This window comes from Hemitrygon akajei, chromosome 16, assembly GCF_048418815.1.
Source record: "Hemitrygon akajei chromosome 16, sHemAka1.3, whole genome shotgun sequence".
NCBI lineage: Eukaryota > Metazoa > Chordata > Chondrichthyes > Myliobatiformes > Dasyatidae > Hemitrygon > Hemitrygon akajei.
Window position 1 is genome coordinate 35,796,041 of NC_133139.1, and position 24,825 is coordinate 35,820,865.

General features: G+C 41.9%; 1 protein-coding gene across 3 annotated transcripts in view; it reads right to left on the reverse strand.

The window, feature by feature from the left end:
* tnfaip8l1 (tumor necrosis factor, alpha-induced protein 8-like 1) overlaps nucleotides 1-24,034 on the reverse strand; it is a 57,321-nt gene extending 33,287 nt beyond the window's left edge. Inside the window, exon 1 of one of the 3 annotated variants that reach the window (XM_073069510.1) lies at nucleotides 23,769-24,034. The gene's annotated coding sequence lies outside the window, so the exon portion shown is untranslated. Of the gene's footprint in view, nucleotides 1-4,173; nucleotides 4,260-23,714 lie in introns of those variants that run through there. The other 2 variants (XM_073069511.1, XM_073069512.1) reach the window with 2 other exon arrangements.
* Between the last annotated feature and the right edge of the window lie 791 nt (nucleotides 24,035-24,825).

The window sequence follows — 24,825 nt, forward strand, 5'->3', positions numbered from 1 at the left end:
TCCGTGGAGTTCCACAGGGGTCAGTGTTGGGACTGCTGCTTTTTACGACGTATGTCAATGATTTGGACTATGGTATTAATGGATTTGTGGATAAATTTACCGATGATACAAAGATAGGTGGAGGAGTGGGTAGTGTTGAGGAAACAGAGAGCCTGCAGAGAGACTGGGACAGTTTAGGGGAATGAGCAAAGAAGTGGCAAATGAAATAATGAAATGCTGGAAAGTACATGGTCATGCACTTTGGTGGAAGAAATAAATGGGCAGACTTATCTAGATGGGGAGAGAATTCAAAATGCAGAGATGCAAAGGGACTTGGGAGTCCTTGTGCAGGATACCCTAAAGGTTAACCTGCAGGTTGAGTCAGTTGTGAAGAAGGCAAATGCAATGCTGACATTCATTTCTAGAGGTATAGAATATAAGAGCAAGGATGTGATGTTGAGGTTCTATAAGGCACTCGTGAGACCACACGGAGTATTGTGTGCAGTTTTGGGCTCCATATTTTAGAAAGGATGTACTGACATTGGAGAGGGTTCAGAGAAGATTCACTAGAATGATTCCAGGAATGAAAGGGTTACCTTATGAGGAACCTCTGGCAGCTCTTGGGCTGTATTCCCTGGAGTTCAGGAGATTGGGGGGGGGGGGGGGGGTGGAATCTCATAGAAACATTTTGAACGTTAAAAGGCCTTAACAGATTAGATATGGCAAAGTTATTTCCCATGCTAGGGGATTGTAGGACAGGAGGGCAGGACTTCAGAATTGAAGGACGTCCTTTTAGAACAGAGGTGCGGAGAAATTACTTTAGTCAGAGGGAGATAAATCTATGGAATTTGTTGCCATGAGCGGCTGTGGAGGCCAAGTCATTGGGTGTATTTAAGGCAGAGATAGAAAAGTTCTTGATTAGCCAAGGCATCAAAGGGTATGGGGTGAAGGCAGGGGAGTGTGGATGACTGGAAGAATTGGATCAGCCCATGACTGAATGGTGGAGCAGACTCGATGGGTTGAATGGCCTACCTCTGCTCCTATATTTTATGGTCTTATGGTCAGACGTGGGCAAATGAGACTAGCTTGGATCCGTATGCACCATTTGTTCTGAAGGACTTATTTCTGTGCTGCATGACTCCGTGGATTTCTCATCAGTAGCGTCACTCACTGAGAAAAGACTTGCAAAGCGTGAGAAGCGACCCACACTGGCCAGAGTTTCAAAGAGCTTTACTATTGGAGCTCAATGCTAAGCAGAGGGTATAGGCTGGTGAAGGAGTCTTGTCTTGGGAGATGTTAAGAGCAAAGTCCATTCTCTCTTGTGTTTTGTTCACAAACCACTGTTTCATTCACTGAACCATCCAAGAGAAAAGGCCTTACGATCAACACCCACCAAACGAGGCCCGCTACCAAGCCGTGACAAGCATTTGTAGAATCTGTTAACAATCAACCTTCAACTAGTTGATGACCCCTTTAAAAAGGAAAACTGTGGCTTCCTGGTGCGAGGTGCTAAACACGTTCAGCTGTGCAAGGACGGAAAAGGCTCCAACGTGTCAGTATTAATTTACAGCCTACTTACTTTGCATACTGCTGGTAGGCAGAGGCCGCGCACAAGCTTATCGTCTCACCAAAGTGGCGTCTGTCGTAACGCGTGCCACAAACCTGCAGGTGCTCCTCAAGATCAATTTGGCAGTGGCAATGCCAGAATAAAAGCATTTCCCAAAAAGCCAAGCACTATCTGGAGGAAAATCTCTCTCATGTGTGAAGCTAAGAAAGAAATGCAAAATTGATATCTCCCACTGTGCAGGTTCCCACATTTCTGTAGCCAAGCGTCAACCTTTATTACATGCTCGAGTCCTGTGAATAGCATCTGAACTCCTCAACTTTCAACTCAGATGCAAAATTCCTTCCACAAGTCACAGCTGACAGCCGAGGTTTGCTCTATAATTTACATGAAACTACTACTGGGCTGAAAAACAAAACCAGACTTTGAAGGATTTAACAAAATTTTAACTCAAGAAAAGCTTCATTGAGTGATTCCTCGATCACCACAGAGTTTCTAGCAATTCCTGCACTTTAGTACTGCCTCTCAAATCCAGGTTGCTGTAAAATTGCCTGGAATCATGCTTGCTTGAAAGAATCAAATTGCTTACACTGGGAGCAGAAGAATGTGAGAATTTCCTGTTCGTGTCTCTAGGGTCTCCTGCAGCCTTGCCGAAAAGTTGGTTAGTGGTGCCCAGGGCTCAGTATAAGCTGCTCATCACTATATTTATTCATCAGCAGGAATCCTTCTGAATTTACCCGTAACATTTCAGAAAGATTACAAGGACACTATTCAGCGTGTTGAGTCCATAACCTCGCATTGCAAGAGGGAACGAGCTATCCCATTCCTCTGCCCTCTCATCATCGTAAATTCTTTCCTTTCAATTATTTCTGAGCTCCCCATGATGGTAACATTTGAAGCTACCTTTCCTACAAGCCCTCCCAGACACCAGTCCTCGTATTAAGCAAAATTATCATATCACATTTGGCTCTTTTACTCTATCACTGTCATTCCATCATTTGCTGTTCCCCATTCTTAGCCACTGCAACAACAAGAACTGTGTCACTCCAACCATTCTGCTTTTCCAATGTCTTTGAAGGTGCTTTGGAAGTCAACCCTAGTAATACACTAAATCTGACAAAAATCCAGAACAATTCAAGAGTCTTTATTTCTGTTGTCCTTTAAACTCCAGCTTTCCTTCTGTCCACAGGACGGAGAATGGAGCAGTAGGCAGGAGTAACAAGTAATTGGTTTATTAGTGCCACATGCACTGAGACACAATGAAAATGTTTGCTTTCCATGGCATCCAGCCCAAAACATGGCGGTAATCCAAAAAGGAAAAACATTAACAGAATGTACTTCTTCAGACACATCCTTATACACCAGAGACTAGGCCGACCACATCAGCAGGGTTATCACTGCCTGATCTTATGCACATCTGATTTTCACAAAGCGGTCGCTGGAGTTTGGGTCCAGGGTCGCTGGAATCAAATGCTGCATCTTCAAGAAGTGTAGTTTGCCAACTGTGCCACTAGGCGGTGCCCTAGCCAATCTATATGGCAGCTGCAGGGAGGCACTGAACATGGATAAACATCATGTTCAGTTATTAGTTAGTATTCCATGTTTTAAAGACGGGGACAAATTATCAATGAACATACAGAACTAAAATACATTCTAGAGCTAATTGAATAATGACATTGGAATGAATTCTATACAGAACTCTTCATGGTAATACAAAATGAGAAAATGACAGTAAATCTAATCAAGCTTCACATTATGTAACATGCACTTACACTTCCCTTGCTGTGTTTCCCAAGCACAAATCTTACACACACAAAACAAATGTAATCCTGCTTGGACTTGATGCCAGAAGTCACTTTTCCTCTGTTTGGCAGAACACCAGAAATCTTCTAAATTACAATACATCCTGTCCTAACATGCAAGCACTGGGCTAGTTACCAACCTAGATATGCAAACGTTTTGTCAACATTCAAACAAAGCACATGACTTTGTAAGCCCCCTGGATCTTTTCATGCACTGTATACAATTCCAGCTGGACTGTTAATTTAATTTGGCGACTATCCCAACTCAAACACACATTACACAAAACATTCAAATGGTGAAACGTCACTTTTGTAGATTAAAAGTGATTTCCCCTTCATTCACAAACCAAGCTCAGTGCCGGTTATCATCTTACTCAATGAATTATTCATGAAGAACACTTTAATGCAGATCAACTTTCCATTCAAAAATATAAACAGGCAAAGTGATGAGTTTTCCAATATAATAGTGGCAATATTCTATTAAGAAACATGGACAAACAGGTGACTAACTTGGGCATACCAGTGAAAAAGCATTGTAGAAAAAAAACTTTGGCATCAAGTGATGTTTTGAAAATGCACCCAGGGGTAGGTGAACTGGTCATTGTAAATTGTCCCGTGATTACGTTAAGGGTTAATCAGGGTTTAGGGGTTGCTGGGACAGCATGACTCAAAGGGCTGAAAGGGTCTATTCTTTGCTGTATTGCTAAGTAAAACAAGCAGAAAGGAGATGAAGGTTCATACTACTTCCTTATAACCTAAAGGTGTTTAGATATTTCCCATTTAAACTTTAAAGTTAAATAGAAAACATTTTGTGAAATCAAATCTCACCATAAGCCGTCGGATGAGTTGTCTTTCTTTCCTTAAGCTACAAAACAAAAATTGAGCGGTCTCGATTTGCTTCCTTGCCCCTACTGTGTTGCCTGTGGTTCTGGGAGGGTGGCTTACCCAGCAAGATGGCATTGGGTGGGGAAGGGAGCTGCAGTCAGTGGCGTCTCCCTCTGGGTAGGGTAGGGAACAAATCAGCACTGAGTTCTGCTCTCAATCTCTGATCCTTGTAGTCTGCTGGAAATACAGGTTGGGCTTGAGCTAGTGTTCGGCTCCGACAAGTTCAGCCCTTGATAGATGGGTGGGACACATCACCCAGGATCGCAATGGATGCATTACCACTGAGGTCCCAAAGTCTGCTCATTTTTGTAGAACATCAAATGGTACAGCACAGTACAGGCCCTTCGGCCCACAATGTTGAGTCAATCTTTTAACTTTCTCCAAGATCAATACATCCTTTCCTCCCACAGAGCCTTCCATTTTACTTTAATCCATCTGCCTATCTCAGAATCTTTTAAATATTCCTAATGTATCTGCCTCTACTACCAACATGCTCTACACACCACCACCCATCATCTGTGTTTGAAACTGCCTCATCCTCTCTGTACTCTCCTCCAAACACATTCATGTATTAACCATTTTCACCCTGGGATAAAGGTGCTGGCTGACCACTCCGCCTATGCCTCTCATCATCTTATACACCCCTATCCTCTTCCAATCCAAAGAGAGAAACCCTAGCTCACTCAACCTCTATATATATAAGATGCACTCTCTAATCCCGACATCACTGGTAAATCTCCTCCGCACCCTCTCTAAAGAATCCACATTCTTCCCAGAATGATGAGGCAATCAGAACAGAACACAATATTCCGAGTGTGTTCTAACCAGAGTTTCATAGAGCTGGACGGTTCTTGAACTCATTTCCCCAGCTAATGAAGGCCAACACACCATAAGCCTTCTTAACCATTCTATTAACTTGCACGTCAAGTTTGATGGATTTATGGATTCCTCTAAAGTTTCCATATTTTTAAGAATTAACCACATACTCTGCCTTCAGGTTTGGCATTCAAAGTGTAGTACTTCACACTGCGACTTCTCCGCTCAGCTCTGGACCGCACCCCCAACCCAACAGTATCCAAGGCAGTGTCATTGAGAGGAACAATCACAGCACTGCCTGCCTGCTCTCTTGCCCTCTCCTGACAAGTCACCTGGCTACCTGCTGTTATGTTTTGAAACTCCAAAACAAAACTAATTCAAATGAAAACAGAGAGCCGAGAGATGCAAATCTTATTTTGTTTTTTACTTTAAGCGAGGAGTGCACAAAGCATGTGATAGTGTGACGATGTAAGCCATTCACTCATTTTACATATAATCTGTAATAAATTATATAAAGAATGTGTAATCAAATATATTTACAATATTACCCAAATACTACTGAACTATTAAATACACAACACACTTCCCTGCTTAGCTATAAACTCCAACACAATATAGAATGTATCTCAACTAGATATACAATATATGTATAATACAACTTCTATACAGACATTTACAGCATAGTAAATTTTAAATTGCCACTTTCAGGCCTAAATAATTAATCACTGAAGAGGATTTCTTACTCCTGTGGGATGTTTTTCCTGACAAGGGAGGTCTCTCAACTTTGCAGGTGAGACTTGTGACTGTGAAAACCATCTCAGGTTCTGGGGCCTCCTCCCTGCTGGTTGTAGGAGTTGACTCTGAGACTGCAGGAAGTGGTTCTGACAACTCTGGACACCTTTCTTCTCCTTCCTTTTTCTTCTTCTAGTTTGTGCACCTTCTAGTCTTGGAAGATCCATTTAGTTCACAGGAGTATTCTCTTATTAAATCTTATGTTGTTCTTTTTATCCCAAATCTCTCCGCATCCACAACATTATCTGATAAACCCTCTGCTTTTGTATCTCCATTGACACCTTTCTTTTTGGCTTTCCATTCATCCAGCTGGACTTTGGTGTTTGAATCTACTTTTACAAGCCACATTTTGTCTCCTACTCAAAGTTCATTCAATAACCTTAATGCTCGCAGAGCAGATTCTGGTTCTTTATACTCACAAAAACTGAATGCTCGCAACTTTCCTGAAGCTCCTTAAACCCTCTTCCAGCTTAAAACTAAGCCACGTTTCACAAGTAACTGACCGATTAACCTATCAGAGGCTTCCTTAGATATGTTACCTCCAAAAACTGCTTTCGTCACTTCCATGATTGCTCTGAGCAGCATGGTCCTTTCTGCTGCAATCAGAAACTCAGAGGTTGGACCAAATACCCGTTTTTCCTTGCCCTCTGTTGGGCAACAATTCATAGTGTACATCATGGAGATAGATGTGGCATCATCCAATACCTTTCTTAATTCACTTTCGGTTGACTCTATTGCAGAGGACGTGGCATGCAAGTGGTGGATGGATCTCCAATCAAGTTGTGGTTGTCTCAGCCAGTCATGTCCTCACATGTCGCCATCAAGATGGCGGCGCGACGACGCAGGGCGCAGCGGCCACTCCAGTAAGGAATATCCGTTATCTGTAAGTAGGGGCCGTGCACAATCCTGATTTGATTGAGACGGATGTGTGAAGCACGGAGGAACATCTGGCGAAACTTCTGACATGCCTGTGCTGCTGACGCTGCTACTGAGCGATCGGAGAGATCTCCAGAGAGGAAGGCCCCGAATCCTCGGCTTTGCCTGTTGCTTGGTGGCCGGAGCCGGGGTTGAAGCACTCGGCAGAGATGGTGCTCGGTGCTCGGTGTCGGAGGGCTGGTCGGAGGCACGAAGTTGTCGGAAGTTTTCGGACGGACTCACAGTTGGCTGTGCTCGGGTGCTTCCAGAGGCTGCATCGGGAAGTTTTGCCACGTTGGAGGTTTCTTCCTTCTGCCATCTGCGTGAGATGATGGGCTATCTGGGACTTTGAGACTTTTTTTTACCGTGCCCATGGTCTGCTCTTATCAAATTATGGTATTGCTTTGCACTGTTGTAACTGTATGTTATAATTATGTGGTTTTTTTGGTCAGTTAGTCTTGGTCTGTCTTGTGTTTATGTGATATCATACTGGAGGAACATTGAATTTCCCCTTGGGGATGAATAAAGTATCTATCTATCTATCTATCTATCAATGCTGGCCCTCCTGTTTTTACCACACACAAGCCCAATGTAGCTTGTTGGTTGTTATATTTCACTGTTACAAATGTCACTCCCACAGGAGTTATCTTTTCTCCAGTACAAGTTCTTAGTTGGATATCTGCAGGCTTCAGTTCAGTATCTTTGAAATGCCTTTCGAACACACTTTGTGGAATGATTGAAACAGTCAAGCCAGCGTCCAATTCCATTCTAATTAATTTGCCATTCACTTCTGGCGTAAGTGCTTTAAAATACTGCTCAATCTATTCAGTACACAATATCCAGTTATCTGTTGTGTAATGGAATACATAAATCCTTCTGATGTAGTCAGCCATTTTGGCTTTTTTTTAAATGAATATTATCACCTGGCACTCACCGTTTACGAACCTGTGAAATTGTCTGTTTTCTGCCTTTTATTTTCTTCATTTTATTGGCCCTTGCCAATTGCCTAATTACTCAAACTGGACTAAAAGTCCTGACAGGCTTTGCTTCTTAAATCTCCCACTCCTCACAGCAAGAAATGGCTTCTGCTACCTGAAAATGAACAGAACGTCACAGTCTTTTGGTAGCTCCAAACTCATTGTATCCAACAGCTTCGTACACAAAGGGGACAGAAGGTGGAAACAAGTTGTCAATTATTTCTCAAAGTCAGGGAAATTGGTTTTTTTTGCTGATTGTTAACAGTTCATATTGAAGTTTCTTCCAAGTGCCAATCCAAATGTCAAACAGGAGACAGCTCAAACTTACTTTTCATAAGCAGAGTTGGCTTTCTACCAGCAGTTTTAATTATTTGGCACTGCCTACAATTGCTAAAAGGCAAGATGCATAAAGAAACTTGAGATGAAATCAAGAATCTTCCAGCATGACTGAGAGAATTCAGTAGAAAACACAGGAACGGCTTTTTTTTTCCTCAACAAAACACATCTCCAAATAATTCCTAGTGGACCAATAGTTTAGGGGCAGTCTGAAAATCAACAAACTAAATTTAAAGAAAAAGCAGTCTTCAACAGGACTGGGAGCCGCTGCTTTAAGCAGAGAGAGGTGGAAAGTCATTTAAAAATGAAATGCTAAGCGTTCAGGGTCAATGTGCTGTAATGGTGAAGGCAAGGCTAACAAGTTGAAAGGACATAAAGGAATACTGGGAGCTGGTTAAAAAGGTATTTTATAATAGCTTCAGGGAACAAAAACAGGAGAGGTCGAGTCATACAGAAACTGTAGTGAGACAGGCATTTAAGAAACAGTAGTGGGGAAAGAGGAAGCACAAAATAGCATCAATGGACAAGATTAAAGCCTTTTACAAATCAAGGGCACAAAAGTAACTGTGGAAAGAGTAGAACCTATAAGGGAGCAAAGTGGTCATCTGTAGTTGGGATGCCGTAGGATGCTGTAGTTGGAGAATTCGGGGAGACAGTGGAATTTCTAGCATAAATTACCATTCAAAATGAGGTATTAGATGTCTTAGCACAGTTAAAGATGGATAAATTCCCAAGGCCTGGTGGAAATGCACCCCAGGCTGCTCTCTGAGGAGTTTGCTGGGGCTTAAACAGAAAGTTTGAAATCTAGTCTAGCCACAGAAGTGGTGCCAGATGACTAGAAGACAGTAAATACAGTACTCTTATTCACAAGGGCAGCAAGCTGATTAAATGTCAATAAGATTTATGTGAATGGCAAGGGAAATTAATGGAAGGTATTCTGAGGGACAGAATTCAGCTGCATTTAGAGAGGCAAGGATCAATCAAGGGAAGATCTTATCTGGCTAATTTGGTTGTGCTTTTTCAAGGAGATGATGGAGAGCGCCAATGAGGGTAGTGCACTTAGAGCAGTCTGAGACAAAGTCTCACAGAAAAAGTCCAAAATGCAAGAATCCATGGAATCCAAGTCAAAGTGGCAAATTGGACCCAAAATTGGCTTGGTGATAAGAGCCAGAAAGTGTAGATCAAGGATCACAAGCGATTCTGTAATGCTGGAAATCTTGAGCAATATACACATAAAATGTTGGACAAACTCAGCAAGTCAGGCATCATCAATGAAGGGAAATAAATTGCTGATGTTTTGGGCCGAGACCCTTCACCAGGAACGTAATCCTCCATAAGGGCTGTTGTTCTTTTTGCAAAGATACTGGAAGCCCGTGACCAGCGTGTATCTCAATGATTAACATTTGCTGTTTGTTATATAGACTAACAACCTGGTGTGAGGATGAGGTATGAATGGCAAATTTGAAAGGTCATTCCTGCCTGTGGCCATCAAACTTTACAACTCCTCCCTCGGAGTGTCAGACACCCTGAGCCAATAAGCTGGTCCTGGACTTATTTCCACTTGGCATAATTTACTTATTATTAGTTAATTATTTATGGTTTTATATTGCTATATGTCTACACTATTCTTGGTTGGTGCGGCTGTAACGAAACCCAATTTCCCTCGGGATCAATAAAGTATGCCTGTCTGTCTGTCTGTAAAAACTGCTGAGTTATTGATAGTGAACAGGGTATTTGCAATTGCAGAATAACATTGATGTGTTGTTAAGATGGAGAATGTTGGATAGAAATTAATCATGAAAAATTACATTATGCATTTTGAGAGGAAAAGAAGGGTTACTGTGCATGAGTCAAAGGAGACCAGAAGAGAGCTGCACAGGCAGTTAAAATGAGCAATGGATAATCACCTTCATTAGTGAGGGCATGGAATTCAACAGGAAGAAGGTTGTGGTATCACCATACAAAACACTGGTTAGGGCTCATGTGTGCATTTCTGGTCACCAAACTATCAGAAGGGTGTGACTACACTGGAGAGGGTGCAGAAGAGATTCACCATAAAGTTACTCAGGAAACCAGATAGACTGAGTCTACTTTCTGGCGAATGGAAGGAGCCAAGGGGTGGACTGTATAGATAAGAAATTACGAGGGGTGGAGATTAGATAGATAAGAAGAAGCATTTTCCCCCTCAGTAGTGGTGCCTGTAATCAGAAGAGATTACAGGAGATGATTTGGATTATTTTAGGATAATTGATCCTACAAACTGGTAATTAGTCATGTCTCACCAATGTAGAGCGAGCGGCATCAGGAGCGCCAGGTACAGTACACAACTCCAAAAAATTCACAGGTGAAGTGTTGCCTCACCTGCAAGGACTGTTTGGGACCCTGAAAGGAGGTGAGGGAGGAGGTGAATGGGCAGGTGTAGCACTTCTTCCACTTGCAGGGATGAGTGCCAAGAGATTAGCGGGGATGGGTGGAAAGCAGAGAGTATGGGAGGGCGTAGAGCTGGTGGTGGGGTTCCATTGAAGATGGTGGAGGTTACATACTGGGTGCATAGGCTCATGAGGTGCCAAGTGAAGGCAACAGGAACCCTAACCCTGTTAAAGCAGCGAAAGGATGTGGTCAGCACAGATGTCTGGGAAATGGAGAAGATCCAGGTGAAGGTAGCATAAATGGTGGAGGAAGGGAATCCCTATTCTTTGAAAGAAGAAGAAAACACTATTATGTAAAGAGCTGTACACAATTATGACAGGCAGTTTCAGGAATGGTTACCCACACTTCTCACCCAAAATCTATAAATGGTTACCGTTTCCTTCTATCATTTATTTCACAATATGCTGTAATTATTGTCAAGGCAGAGAGATCATTGGGGCTGTTAAATTCCTCAAAATACTTAATAAAAGACCTTTGCCTTTTTTATCTTCAGCCAACATTCCTTCAATAATGAAAACAAATTATTTGTGTAGGATCAAATTTGGTACAGTGCTTGGCAATCAACAACAGCCCCAATTAAACTGCAATTCAGCCCAAATTGGGAACAATAAATAAAGGAAAAGAACGATAACAGGCTGCTGATATGCACTGGCTTGTCTACCCACAGCAGAGCAATTACCAGGTCTACAAAGAGTTCCTGCAAAGCTGATTGTACTTTGATGCAAATCCAGCTGGCAAACTGCAATAAACCAATTGGAAATGCAGATACAACTGAACTGCCCATGTAGATAGCAATATGATGAGTGAAAGACATACATATTGACAGCAAAAATCAAGTTCAAGCCATAAGACATAGTGGCAGAGTTAGGCCATTTGGCCCATCAGGTCTGCTCCGTCATTCCATCATGGCTGATCCCAGATCCCACCCAACCCCACACACCTGCCTTCTCGCCATATCCTTTGATGCCCTGACCGATTTGGAAACAATCAACTTCCATCTTAAATATAAGCCATGGACCTTTACTGCAGTCTGTGGTAAAGTATTCCACACATTCACTGCTCTCTCTGGCTAAAAGAGTTCCTCCTTACCTCGGTTCTAAACAGTCACCCCTCAATTTTGGGCTGTGCCCTCTAGTTCTAGATACCCCCGCTATTGGAAACATTCACCCTATCTAGTCTTTTCAACATTCGTAGGTTTCAATGAGATCCCCATGCATTCCTCGAAATTCCAGTGACAAATTCCCAAAGCTGACAAACTCTCCTCATATGTTAACCCTTTCATTCCTGGATTCATCCTTGTGAACCTCCTCTGGAATCTCTCCAATGACAACACATCCTTTATGAGATATGGGGCCCAAAGCTGTTGGCAATACTCCAAGTACAGCCTGACTAGAGTCTAATAAAGGCTCAGCATTATCCCCTTGCTTTTATATTCTATTCCCCTTGAAATAAATGACAACATTGCATTTGCCTTCTTTACCACAGACTCAACCTGTGAATTAACCTTGTGGGAGTCTTGCATGAGGACTCCTAAGTCCCTCTGTACTGCTGATGTTTGATCCTTCTCTCCATTTAGATAATAGTCCACACTATTGTTTCTTTTACCAAAATACATTAACATACATTTCCCAACACTATATTTATTCCACCTGCCATTTTTTTGCCCATTCTTCCAATTTGTTCAAGTCCTGTTGCAATTGCATTGCTTCCTCAGCACTACCTACCCCTCCACCTATCTTTGTATCATCCGCAAACTTTGCCACAAAGTCATCAATTCCATTATCCAAATTATTGAAAAAACAATGAGAGAAGTAGTGGTCCCAGTACTGACCCCTGAGGAACACCACTAGTCACTGGCAGCCAACCAGAAATGGCTCCTTTTATTCTGACTCACTGCCTCCTGTCTGTCAGCCATTCCTCGATCCATGTCAATATCTTTCCTGTAACGAACCATGGTCCCTGTACAATTAGCTTTTTTCAGTTGGGCAAGTGCAGTCAGTGCTTAAGAGAAGAGTGGGTGTTTCAGAGAAGTTGGTGGAAGTTAGCCACAGTTCATGCTGTTGGTCATTATCCACCTTCTCTTGTTGCAACACAGTTCCTTTACGTTAGGCTCACTCTGGAGACTGAAGGACTGATCTGTTCTGAGGAGCTTACACTTGTGGATGAGGCATTGATTGAATTGAATTGACTTTATTACTTATATCCCTCATATACATGAGTAAAAATATTTTACATTACTTCTCCATCTAAATGTGCAATGTGTAATTTACAATAAATAGTATGTACAACAGGACAGTCAATATAACATAGAAATACAGTTGTGTTAGCATGAATTAATCAGTCTGATGGCCTGGTGGAAGAACGTGTCCCAGAGCATGTTGGTTCTGGCTTTTATGCCTCGGTACCATTTCCTGGATGGTAGCAGCTGGAACAGTTTGTGATTGGGGTGGCTCGGGTCTCCAGTGATCCTTCGGGCCATTTTTACACACCTGTCTCTGTAAATATCCTGAATAGTGGTAAGTTTATATCTATAGATGTGCTGGGCTGTCCACACCACTCTCTGCAGAGTCCTATGATTGAGGGAAGTACAGTTCCCATACCAGGCAGTGATGAGGCCAGTCAGGATGCTCTCAATTGTGCCCTTGTAGAAAGCTCTTGGGATCTGGGGGCCCATACCAAACTTCTTCAACCGTCTGAGGTGAAAGAGGCACTGTTGTGCCGTTTTCACCACACAGCTGGTATGAACGGACCACGTGAGATCCTCGGCGATATTTATGCCGGGGAACTTAAACCTGTTCACCCTCTCAACCCCAGATCCATTGATGTCTATAGGGGTTAGTCTGTCTCCATTCCTCCTGTAATCCACAACCAGCTCCTTTGTTATTGCGATATTGAGGGAGAGGTTGTTTTCTTGACACCACTGTGTCAGGGTGATGAATTCTCTGTAGGCTGCCTCATTATTATTTGAGATTAGGCCAATTAATCTAGTGTCATCAGCAAATTTAATTAGCAGATTGGAGCTGTGGGTGGCTACACAGTCGTGGGTATACAGAAAGTAAAGGAGGGGGCTCAGGACACAGCCCTGAGGAGCACCTGTGTTGAGAGTCAGTGGGGCAGAGTTGAGGGAGCCCACTCTTACCACCTGCTGGTGATTTGACAGGAAGTCCAGGATCTAGCTACACAAGGCTCCGAGGTGCTCTCTCTCTCACACACACACACACAAGATACTCCGATTGAGCTACAGTATTCTAAAGATGATGGAGGTAAATTATCCCCGGCATACCATCCCTCAACACTTTAAACCTGAGGACATTAATTCAAAGTGAGAGGGGCGACTTGATCCACTCAATGGATGATGTGCATATGGAACAAGCTGCTGAAGTAAATGGTGGAACGGGTACAGTTATGACATGTAACATACATTTGGATTATTACATGGGTAGGAAAGATTTACACGGATAGTGGGCTAAACCTTTTCAAACAGGACCAGCTCAGCTAGGCAAATTTGTTGGCTTGGATAAGTTAGGTCAAAGGGCCTGGCTTCACACTGTACAACTCCATCACACATTGTGTTCAAGATCTTGCTGTGTACAATTTGGGCTGAGCCTCTTGCAGAAAGCTATATTTCAGAACTTTTCATCAGCTATACAAAGAATAAGGATGTCTGGAAAGGTGCTATGGAAATGCGTGCATGCGTGTGCGTGTTGAAATGGTGCAAGGATAGGATTGCATCTATTGATGACATGCCTTTTGATGATCTCATGCACTGCTGACACATGTGACCGGTCATGCAGAGTAGAACAGAGCACAGTTCAAAGTACATTTATCAAAGTATGCATAAATTATACAACCTGCTGCTTACAGGCAGCCTCAAAATAAGAAACCCGAAAGAACCCATTTGGGAAAAAAACAGACCAACACCCAATGCACAGAGAGAGAAAAAAAAACACGCAAATAATAAAAGCAAGCAATAGCATTCAGAACTAACGTGAGTGCACAGACACAGACAACCTGTAGCCCTGTACTTACACCTCAGCAGTTTGTCACAGAGTGAAGGGCAAAGTACTGGTGGGCGGGGGTGGGGGGGGGGGGGGAGGGAGGAGAGAGGAACGTGAAGGTGAAATATGTTAGGAAATAAATAAACTCAAGTTAAACTCATATTGTTAATATTCTCCAAAATATCAATGTCCACCTACATGTTAAACAAAGAATTCCCTTTAGGAATCTGCTACATACAATTAATATTTCTCTGATAGCAGGTTTCAGGATAAATATATGACCAGGCACTTTAACCCCATATCAAAACCTTGCCAGAAGATTAATCAGACTACACAGCCAACGGACAAGACCCAGCAACAACACTAACATCCCTTCCACAGGAATCACGGCAAGATTGCACCTCAGCACTGGGAAAGATTAAAAATGGAAATGCAAACAGAGCATTTTGGGTTTCAAATTAAAATGCATGTCTACGAATTATTAGTAATTTTGCATATGCATTCAAGACTTAAAGCATTCACCACATTTTTCTGTTAACCTTTTCTATCTATTCAATTTAACTGGTATGCAAAATGTATGTGTGTAATATTTTTTCTAGGCTTCCCCGCACCTATAAAACATCACCAGTTAGTGACATCACCACAGACATTTTACCCAGTTCTTAACAAGTTTCATGCATAATAAAATATACTGCACAGCATCTAATAGCAAATGTCAAAAGTAGAGTCTGAAATTGCAATACAAGAAAGCCTATCTTTGGGCCAACCTGACATTTATGGTGCTGTTGATCATTCATGAGCTTTTACCCTACACTTGTTAACATTTGTTAACTCTGCCTTGTTAACATTTCTTATTATTCATTTTGCCTGAAGAAAAATGTGGAAATTTCCTTAAATTTAAACAATCCCCCCTCAAAGGAAAGCAACACACACAAAATGCTGGTGGCCCGAAACGTCGACAGCACTTCTCCCTATAGATGCTACCTGGCCTGCTGCGTTCCACCTGCATTTTGTGTGTGTTGCTTGAATTTCCTCGTGTTTGCCTTTTAAACACACATAATTGTGCAGGAACTCAGCAGGCCAGGCAGCATCTATGGAAAAGAGTACAGTTGAAGTTTCGGGCCGAGACCCTTCAGCAGGACTGGAGAATCGATGAGGAGTCAGAGTAAGAAAGTGGGGGGAGGGAGGAAGAAACACAAGGTGATAGGTGAAACCAGATGGGGAGGGGTGAATAAAGAGCTGGGAAGTTGATTGGTGAAAGAGATACAGGGCTGAAGAGGGAGGAATCCTTCAAAAGAAAATCGGCAGGATGGCTTTTTTTATATAAAGAAACCTGTTCTCCTAAACCATGGAACTCAATATCTAAAATTAGAAGGGATGCAGACTCAGTTGACACTTTTAAACACCAAAAACTTATTTAATTAACCTTGCTTTCAACTAACATCATTTTGTCTTTTATTTTTCTGTTTGCACTTCATCCCATTGTGAAGCACTTCTGAACAACAAGTTTGTATAAAAATGTTCTATAAATTAATTATGGTTATTATTGTTAAACATCTATCAGGTCTGTTGGTAACATGATGGAATGTCATCTGCTCAAGTATTTAAATGACAATGCAATCTACAGCCTGACAAAACAACTGTGCAAACAAAATTCTTGTTTTTTTTTCTCTAAATTTTTTGCTTTTAATTTTAGATTTCAGGAGCTTTCAGAGGAAGCAATTTACTTCTACTTAACCTGCTCAATTACTAACACAATGATATTAATCATCATTATCAAAGCAAATCCTTAAATCATTTGTACTCTATTTTGAAAGGACTTCCTATCACAATGCCACAGCTCCAGGGACCCTGATGCCCTTCTGGTATGTTCTTCTTTACTCCCCACTTTTTCTTTAAATTTACTCTAAATATACACATATATACACAATGAATATATGAAGAAAGTGAAAACAGTTCAAAATGCTTACATTTGAAGTATAATTTTGTCAATTTATTCAATAGTGTTACTAATCAAACCATACCACTATTGCCACTCACATAGCCCGAGGCTCTACAAATTAGGGGCTCTGGTTAAAACTGTCACCATTCTACCCACCATCAGGCAGATAGATACAGCAAGGTGTCAGTCGGAAGAAGGCCAGCAATATCAAGAAGGATCCCAATCACGCTGCTTATGGACTGTTTGTCCCACTCCCAATTGGGAAGAGGCTACGCAAGCATCCATGCCAGGACCACTAGACTCAAAAATGGTTACTTTCCCCAAGTAGTTGGGCAGATCAACACCTCCACCCACGCCACCCCCACTCCATACACATCAGCTAGTGTCACTTATGTACATACAATCAGTCTGTGTATACAATAGTTACTTGTACATTGTGTTTTATAGAATTGCTTTTACTTTTCTACTTATTGTGTTTTCCTTTTGGTTTTGTTGGTGTGTACTATCTGGTTATTGTGTTATTTCTACAGTGCATTGGATCCAGAGTAAAAATCATTTTCTTCTTCTTTATTCTCCTGTAGAATAAACAATCTTGAAATTTGAAATGCAATTTCTTTCTCCTTCAGTGCAGTCAGTGCACTGAAAAAAAATTTATCACCAGCATCTTGGCCAGGCCCGTGTTATCTGCCTTTGCTCTGTCTGATGCCCAGGTGGCTTGTCAAAAACAAACACATACTCTCACTCAGCATAAGCTATTTTCACTCTGCAGGCCACACATAGCTTCCCAGATACCGCGGAAAGTCAGCAACAGACTGAAAACTGCCAATCTCAGCTTTTGCTTTCTCATAGTCATTTCAGTGCTGCTGCTGGAGTTATGATCTTAGCCAACAGAGAAAATAGGAGCAAGCTCAAAACACCAGGAGGGAGGAAAAAAAATCACAAAATAAAGATTGTTGATCAAAGAAATTCAATATATTATCACCACACACAAAATGCTGGTGGAACACAGCAGGCCAGGCAGCATCTATAGGAAGTACAGTCGACGTTTTGGGCCAAGCCCCTTCGTCAGGACTAACTGAAAGAAGAGATAGTAAGAAATTTGAAAGTGGGAGGGGGAAATCTGAAATGATAGAAGACAGGAGGGGGAGGGATGATACTAAGAGCTGGAAAGTTGATTGGCAAAAGGGATACAAGGCTAGAGAAGGGAGAGAATCATGGAATGGGAGGCCTAGGGAGAAAGAAAGGGGGAGGGGGAGCACCAGTGGGAGATGGAGAGCAGGGAAGGAGGGATTGTGAGAGGGACAGAGAGAGAGAGATAAAAGGAAAAAAAATAATATATATCAGGGATGGGGTAAGAAGGGGAGGAGGGGCATTAATGGAAGTTAGAGAAATCAATGTTCATGCCATCAGGTTGGAGGCTACCCAGGCAGAATATAAGGTGTTGTTCCTCCAACCTGAGTGTGGCTTCATCTTGACAGTAGAGGAGGCCATGGGTTGACTTATCGGAATGGGAATGGGATGTGGAGTTAAAATGTGTGGCCAATGGGAGATCCTGCTTTCTTACTGCTCCCCACCTGTTATTTCTTTGGCCCTTCAACTTTTCGATCAATACCTTATATTCCACCTGGGTAGCCTCCAACCTGATGGCATGAACATTGATTTCTCTAACTTCTGTTAATGCCCCTCCTCCCCTTCTTAGCCCATCCCTTATTTATTAATTTATGTATGTATGTATATATGTATGTATTTATTTATCCCTTTTCTCTTTTGCCCCTCTCACAATCACTCCTTGCCTGTTCTCCCTCTCCCTCTGGTGCTCCCTTCCCCCTTTCTTTCTCCTGTCCCATGATCCTTTCCCTTGTCCAGCTCTGTATCCCTTTTGCCTATCACCTTTCCAGCTCTTAGCTTCATCCCACCCCCTCCGGTCTCCTCCTATCATTTTGGATTTTCCCCTCCCCCTCCCACTTTCAAATCTCTTACCATCTCTTCTTTCGGTTAGTCCTGACAAAAGGTCCCAGCCCGAAACATCAACAGTGCTTCTCCCTATAGTTGCTGCCTGACCTGCTGAGTTCCACCAGTATTTTGTATGTGTTGCATGAATTTCCAGCATCTGCAGATTTCCTCGTGTTTGCAATATAATAGCACATTCACCGAGAAGGACGTGTCCCTGTTTAGCAGCAGACAGCAGAGGCTGAAAAGTTTATTATGTTCTGTTTCTATGGTGTGTTATGTGTTTGTGCATTCCCAGCAATAGAGTCCTTAGGCTCAAGGAAATTTGATTTTGGTTGCGTTCTCACCTCCATTATTGACATACATGTGAATCAATTCCACTAAAAAAGTGTTTTCCACTATTTGACTGCACCCTCTTCCCTTCAAGCTTTGACCTATGGTATTAGAAACTAGCTTCAGCCACATTTCCTTGTCCATAATCTCTAACTTCATTGACAAACATGCACACATTGTTTCAAATCTCTCTGCCTCGCCAACAGCACCAGCTCCCTGAAGCTTCCTCGCAGCTTGTTAAACACATTTCAGCACAATCAGATCTTTGGCTTGCTTTCTCCCTCTTATCTGCATTGCTTGTGTTTCAGGTTTTACTTTCCATCATCAGTAAACATCCAGGATTTTGTCTGTAAATTAATAAAAACTAGATATAATAATTTATAGTTCTTGTATCCGAAACTCATACCAGGGGAGGTGCGGTGGTAGAGGGCAATGAAAAGAGGAACGTTGAGAATGTGGTGGCATTGTTGCCAGTGGCTGCAAGATTGTTGAAAGTTATAAATAAAAATTCCTTTTTATTCCTTTTCCTTTTAAATTACACATTTTGAATTGCTTGTGTCAGGGTTAATAATGTAACTTTTTCTGGGAAGGAACAGAAGGCCTATTGAGTTCTGTATGCTTACTGCCTCCAGCTCTCATTGTAACCTTAAATCTAGTCTCCACACTGCATCTCAAAAATAACTCCATGCATCCGCCCTGAATTCAACCCTGGAAGAATTTATTTTCACATAGTTGATTGCAGCTGGAAGACTATTACTGTCTGCTGCAGATTTCAGCATCTGTAATCTCCTGCATCTCTATTATTATTTGTGATAAACCACTGGACACACCAGTAGCTGTATGAAAATAGGTGGGTCTTTTTGCAGATTAAATAAATATATTTTAGCGTTACGGTAAGTATCCTTCAAATACAGTGGATTCCACTTCATTAGACCATTGGTTAATTGGGACAGCCACTTATTTGGGACAACATTTACAGAACAAAAACAAAATCAAGAGAATGGCTCAGATTCCCTTCATTTATTTGAGACAACACGTTGGTGAACATTTTCTAACTAGCATCAATGACATGCACGTCATGTGCCCGTTAGACTCCACACTGAGCTTAGAGCAAATAGTTTTTAAATAGCGTCAGTTGCATATGCCTGTGCAGTGATTTATGTCACTGATAGTTGGAGAGAAATAGCTGTTAGACAATTCAGAACTGTTTTGCTCACTGCGATTTCAAGCGCTCAGACTTGGAAGTGCCAGAAATGGCTGAGTGAAAATGGAAGAATTTAACTACTTCGACAGCTTAGGAACCACAAATAATTCGAAAGTATCAATAATCATCTTGAATGTCATCTTTGATTCCCAGTGAGCACTCAGCTCTCACCTGTAGCTCCAAGTAGCAGTTTGCAAGCGACAGCACGGGCTAAATTGGGTGAGGGTAGCTGGGGGTCTTATACGCTGCTGAGGTAGGACATGTTTGTCCTAGCGTGTGAAGTCAGTTCCAGCAGACTGGCTGGGTACGACCTACAGTGAGATCCAATGACCAGGAAGGCTCAGCTAGAAGATAATTTGTCTTTTTTTAAAAATATATTGTTAACTATTTCCATGAAACTTCGGCTACTTGGGGCAGCTGCTTAATTGGGCTAAAATTTACTGGTGTGTCCCAATTAACCAGTATCCACTGTACATATTGTTCCTATTATATCCCTTTCCAGATATTGCACTAATCTCAACAGCCAGAGTACTTTCAAAATGTAGTCATATGGTATTGCAAAAAATGCAGCAACCAATTTTCACCAGCGCTCGCTTTCAAAATCAACACCAAGAAAATGACTAGATTAATCATTTTATTGGCAGAGAACAAGTGAAAAGAATTAGTCAAGAAATTGTTACCTGTTGTTCCTCAAATCAATGCAAATAATTCTTTATTTGCACCCAGATCTGGAAGTAAAACATATTTGAACTAGTTGGAAGTAACTGATCTCGGAACCCAAGCTGACCCTCCCCTTGGTACTGGGGACAGACACGGCTTAGTAATACCAGAAGCAAATGGGCTTAGCATGGAAAGCAGCTGAATCATTCCCTGGGAATCACCTAAACACCAGAGCACACTGGATGGCTGCATGGATGCCTCAGCCTTATGACAAACTCTTGATTTTTTTTTTAAACTTAAGGGTCCGTGGTTTATCACCTTGTCTAGAAACCGGTGGCTATTATGGTGCACTGTTCCCACATTACTAGAGTATCTGCTTAGATTCCATAATGGAATTTGGATGAGCAAAATCTCTGACTCAGGGCCAAGTATGTAAATAAATGAACAACTGACACTTACCCAAATAAAGAAATTTGAAGAAAAATGTTTTTAGCAAACACAGCTAGCATCTGTGCTTTTACCCATTCCATTTTCCCAGATGGCCCCTTCAATAACGCAACCACAAGTGATGCTGGATACAGAGACCTAAATATCCCACATTTGATTCCTAACTCGCTCGAGTTTCTGACTGCAATATTTGGGGTCTCAATCACTCTGGGCTGAATCACTGTTTCTAAACCAATGCCCCTGTACTATTGCTACACAGAAGGCAGATATTGGCTGAAGACAGGAACAGGCTAAGAAGTGATTTCTGTATAATTGCATAACCCAAAAGGCAGCCGCTGAATTATCCAATGATTTCCTATGGGCAACTTGCTGACATTCACCAGCATGAAAATAAATGGCTATGGGGAGACATTGTAAAAAGCTCCAGATTAACAACTGTATGTTCTGAGTATCTTTAGAAAGCCCAGTGCAGTGCATCCCAGAGTGTCTGTGGGGATATACAAACATATACAGATCACCGGGCACTCATGGGATCATTATACAGTGAAGTTCAGAATATGAGGAAATATGGAAAATTTCCAGATGGGAGTCAAGATAAACAGTTTTTGATGATGACTAACAGGACATATCAAAAACTTTCCAAAATACTTTGGTTCACTGACCAGAGAGGGAAGCAATTCCGGTTTATAACAAAGGCAGAAGTCAGTTTTGCTCCAGAGAAAGCTTTAACAATGAAGGGTCTTCAACTTATTCTGTCTCCCTTTTCCTATCTGCTGCCTGACATGATGAGTGTCTCCAGCATCTTCTGTTTACAGCAAAGCTCTGAAAAATTACTACATGCAATTATTGATTCTTAGTAATGAGTCACTGAGTAAATCTAGTTTCTGACGTGGTGCTGAGATGTGAAACTGAAAAGAAGTTTATGTTGATCTCAACTGGAACAGTTAAAAATAAAACAGACATCTGTTAGCTTCTACACCCCGGAATAGGATTCCAAGATAAAACAAAGCTTCTGGTTTGTTGTCCACAGTACAAGATCTATCGCTTATCCAAAGATTGCAGATGTTGGAATCTGGAGCAATGCACACAACTTTTGCTGTGCTTAGTGGGTCAGGCAGCATCCGTGGAAGAAAATGAATAGCAGTTCCTTCAGGTTGAAACCTTTCACCTGGACCAGTCACAGATGCTGTCAGACTTGCTGAGTTCTTCCACCAATTTTTGTTCTATCTGTCTAAAGAGCGTCTGGCAACATAAGGTGAATAATGGCAATATCAGTACAAGTGTCAGTAATTGTAGAAATATAGAAAGATTTTTCCAGATCAAGATCATAGGACTAACAATCAAATATTTGGTGATTATTCACAACTTTTTCAACAGCTGCTGTTCATTTACTCCAGGCTACAAATCAAGAATACATGGTAGTGGCCTCAAGTTAATTAGTGTATTAGAGATTAGCCATTCAGAGGCACCAGACACAAATTGAACGATAAACAAACGAGGAAAACTGCGTTCAAAGCACAACCATAGACCCCCCCACCTTTGAAATTGATTGCAAAGCCCAATGCAAACAGAGTTTGTGCCAAATTGGATTGAGTCAGAGCAAAATGAAAGAATTCTTTTTGCTAATGAAACTAAGTCACTTGGGTTGCCAAAGGCATAGCAAATGTCAGTCCAAGACAATGGGGTGCCTGTGGCAAACTTAGCACATCTGATATGACAGTAAACACCAATAATGAATGTGCATTGTTGCTGTGGAATATCTCAACCCGATCGCTCCTCTCACCCACCCCCCTCCTGAATGACATTATTAATGTCAGAGATCTGTCCTGAATCTAAGAGCAGATTAGGAATCTAATGTCATCTATCGCAGTCTTTAAGGTCCAATTAAATTCCAGATTTCATATTTAAGGACATCAAATTTAAGTTGTATATTAGTCATAGAGTGCTCATACTGAAAGTTTCACTGACTTTAACATTCCTGCTCATTAAGGAGATTAATGATGTACGGCGTGACAAATGGCCACTTAATACCCAGGGAGGGCAATGATACCCGGTGTAACACGAGTCGTAAGAAAATATGAGTCTCATAAACCGGAGGTGGAATTGTTCAGGTGAAACACAGACTCCAGGTTTGTTACACGTTACCACGGAAACCATTTAACTCTCTGCCTCCGGTTTCGTTCTCGTCTGATTGGTGCAGTTGAACACTCCAACGCCTGTTGCACTGATGATTGGCTCAGTCACACGTCACGATAATTTGATGCAGTGAGGACAAATGATCATTAAAGTTACAGGAACATTGGCATTCCTGTAAACAGGTTCCACCTCAGGGGAACGCATTTTGTAACATGATTATAAAAGAAAAGCAAGCATGGTTATAATTTGCTTTAAACTTTAATGACACGAGAGGAATACAATTCTTGGACAGAGAAAGCAGTTGAAATTCTGTGTAAAACATGGAGGGTGGAAAATAGACTCAAAGCAGATCAATCAATCCTTCACAAGTCGTTATTTTAAGTGGGCTGCACGGTAAACCCCCTTCATTCCACAAATTTCCAATTCTCTGGTCTGTGGGAGGACAGACTAGCTTACTTCCAACTCAAACACTGCAACCACAGACTTTGAACCCCTGTAGTTGTATTTTACACACATTTAAACAATTTGCTTCATTCGTTTATTTTTACCTTTACGTATTAGCCAGCCTCTTTGTTGCGCTGAAATCTCTCAGTTTGCTTTACCTGGTTTCCTCAAACCGCGGACGGCCGCAGCGACCAGCCAACTCCTCGCAACTTTTTCCCCCCAAGAAGCTTTCCGCTTCCTCCGGACGGCTTTAAAGGACTGGGTTCCAGCGGGTGATCAAACATGCGACGCCCGGCGCAGGGACAGACCGAACCCCTTCTCGGCCGAGTATGAAACTTGATTCCGGGAGGAAGAAAAGGAGGGAAAAAAAAGTTTCAAATTTGCGAGGATCTGTCAGGTCCACAGGGCAGAGGGAGGGGAAATAATTGACACTTGACTTGACCAATGATGCAGCGAAGTGTGAGCCTCAGCGAGCAAGGGCGGGCATTGAGTCGGGAGTTGCAGCGTCTGCAAACCGATCTGCAGTGTTCCCAGTTTATTTTTCTTTCTGGACATTTCCTTTCCCCACCCCTTTCCTACCTAAAGGACTTCGTTAGCTTGGTTCAAGGAAACTCAAACGTCTGGACAAGTATTCAGCGTCTGCCATTGTGAACATTTTCTCAATGAATATTGCAGAGTTCGGCACCTTCCTTTAAAAGGCCCCTTCACCTTTTTGCAATTTTCCTGCTTCCCACTCTGCACCCATACGCTTTCCTTTATCTTTATTTATATATATCGGTGTGAGATATACGTGAAGCTTACTATTTTGTAGAATGCAGCATTATAAAGATATCACATCTTATATTTTGGCAATCCTCTCAATGTCCAGAATTGTTTGTTAAACACTGACAGTAGCCCGTGTTGTAATTAAACATCTTCCCCTCCCTGTTTTCCACAGGGATCACTCTCTCCTTGACTCCCCTGTCTGATTCCCCTTTAAACCCTTAACCCTGCAACTTGCTAATTGTTACAATTATCCTTTCACCTCCATTCAGGGCCCTAAATGGTCCTTCCAGGAGAGGCAACACTTCACCTGTAAATCTTCACTTCTGTGCTCCTGCTGTGGTCTCCCCTACATCAATGAGACCAGATGCTGATTGGTTGAGCACCTTCCTTCAATCCACTGTAAATGGTATGATCTCCCAATGGCTAGCCATTTTAATTTCACTTTCCATT